The sequence below is a fragment of the Cornus florida genome, unplaced genomic scaffold, assembly GCF_030987335.1.
Source record: "Cornus florida cultivar Cherokee Brave unplaced genomic scaffold, ASM3098733v1 CherokeeBrave_3.0.0_Hap2_Chr03, whole genome shotgun sequence".
NCBI classification, from domain to species: Eukaryota; Viridiplantae; Streptophyta; class Magnoliopsida; order Cornales; family Cornaceae; genus Cornus; species Cornus florida.
Genome location: NW_026775573.1, coordinates 58,429,529 through 58,431,899, shown reverse-complemented (window position 1 = coordinate 58,431,899; position 2,371 = coordinate 58,429,529). Strand labels below are relative to the sequence as shown.

At 36.3% G+C, this 2,371-nt stretch overlaps 1 non-coding gene across 1 annotated transcript; it reads left to right on the top strand.

Annotated features, from left to right (window-relative positions):
• Positions 1–290: 290 nt before the first annotated feature.
• Positions 291–396, top strand: LOC132302016 (small nucleolar RNA R71). Its single transcript, XR_009480713.1, has one exon. It is a non-coding gene; the product is annotated as a small nucleolar RNA R71 (small nucleolar RNA).
• The last annotated feature ends 1,975 nt before the right edge of the window (positions 397–2,371 follow it).

The following is a 2,371-nucleotide window of genomic DNA, read 5'->3' as shown; positions in this document are numbered from 1 at the left end:
AGCCAGATGATAGGATTTGATTCAACCTACGGTTTAAGGCTTCTATTTGAGCGGCTAACTCACTAGATTTATTTACCTTATAAAGTTTTTCAACCTTATGCATTCCAGGTGAAGACCTAGACCTAGAGGAAGAAGCATGTTGCACTGAGTTTTCACTTAGGGCCTCAAACAGTTCCCAAGCGTCAGCTTGACTCTTACGCAGAAAAGCTCTATTGCTGGAAGCATCAACCACGTTTCTATACGAGTCTGTAAGACTTTCATAGAAAATCTGTATTAAGTGCCATTGAGCAATATCATGATGTAGACACTTTCTTAAAAGATCATTATATCTCTCCCATGCATCATAGAGCTGTTCTCCCAGGATTTAGGAAAATGCCATGATTTCTTTCCTCATTTGTGTGGTTTTACCCACAGTGTAATATTTCTTTAAGAACTTTTGTTGCAACATGTCCCATGAAGATACGGAATTTGTTAGAAGGGACTGCAACAAAGTTCTTGCTTTATCTTTAAGAGAAAACTAGAAAAGACGCATTCTGAATGAGTCATTAGATAGAGTGGTCAACTTGGTAGTTGAACACAATTCCAAAAACACATCCAAGTGCTTATAAGGATCCTTTGTTGCATACCTATGGAAGGTAGGAAGCATTTGGATCATAGCAGGCTTGATCTCAAAATGGGTTGCATCAGCATCCGAAAAAATGAAACACGAAGGGTAAGTATATGTGGTAGGAATGAAATGATCCCTCAATTGTGGTTGTGGTGGAAGAACAGGTGGAACCCGTTCTCCATTACCATTACCATTATTACCTGGTGCATAACGTTGCTCAGCCATACTTTCAGAGGAACTATCAATATTATTCAAGTATTTTTTAAGTTTCCTTAACTGACTTAAAATTCTCTCTATTTCAGGATCAGACACTAAAGGTTTTGACCTATTTTGGCAAGTTAACATGCACTGGTTCCACTAATCCTAATGGTAACAAAAAGAAAATATTCTAAGTAACAAAAAAATAATAAGAACTCACAAAAGGGTTTAATAAACCGAAGCTTTTTCTCCTTTAAGCATCTTTGTCTTCACCACTAATTTGTACCTGAAAAGAAAAAGAATTAAGATGAGATATCAGAAAGTCCGAAGACTGGTAAACCAAAATAACTAATTAAAAACTAAACAAAAACAATCTCCCTGGCAACGGCACCAAAAATTGATGTGTCTCTCGAAATTGTACGATATCATGTAGGATATAGCTCTATATAAAGAGGATGTCGAACCCACAGAGAGATGGAATTTATATTAGCCTTTAAATTAATTTCATGGTTTACAAATAACTTGGTTGGAGAGTTTGTTGGTTGTCACGATTTAACAAACTTGAATTAAACAAAATATTAAATTAAAACAAATTAAACTAAAGTGAATGATCAGAGAAGGAAAGTCTTAGGGCTTTGAGTTCACCACAACCGTTATACTATGGTTAATTAAATCAACTCTGGACTTTAACCAAATCTATTTTCAGATGAACTGAACTCAATAACATTCGTTCAGTTCAGAGTTTAAAGAAAGATGTTTTACAAATTTAGCTAACTATAACCTATCTGCGGTTAACGTGGACTATTCGCCTATCTACTCTACCTATTTTAACTACTGTGCGAATGAACCACCTTTCCTAAGCATAGATTATGAAAATGTTCTTTTGCAAAATACGTTGGAACACCATTATATGATCTCTATTCTTGTGTCCGGTAGGGCTCCACCAGATACAGGACAACAAGATAGGTTGAGAATAGAACATAAATTATTATATCTAAGACAAGGTAATAACAATTTATATTCTACTACAGCATGAAAAACCAATTGAGTTGTCTCAAGTGCTCATAGTCATATAATCAAGAAAATATTATATATTAAAATAAACCCATAGTCAAAACAATCAAACCATAATATAACGTTGGGTTACATTAGTGCCCTAAGAAAGGGATTAGCTACTCATGACAAGGTTGGATAGTATCTGTGTTGAGTTCATCTCCATCGTTATGGCTGCACTTCTCTTCTCAGGATCTGCACTTTCAAGGTTGTAGGAACCCTAAACGCCACCACACCTTCAGCCTTCTGAATAACACCGTAAAAGAGATTGAAATTTCGGACCCCTTCTATCAAGGCTTACGCCTTATTTTATAAAAGAAAATATGTGTTTGGTGGGCTTTTAGTTCTTCTGGCCCAACTGGGGTGAGATACGGCTAGTAAATAAAGTAATCCCACAGTTTTTAGTCTGACATGTCATGCAATGCTCGAGCTTCAGGATTGGATGCTCGAGCTTTAGGGCTCATGCTCGAGCTTCAGGAACAAATACTCGAGCTTCTCTGGATAAATGCTCGA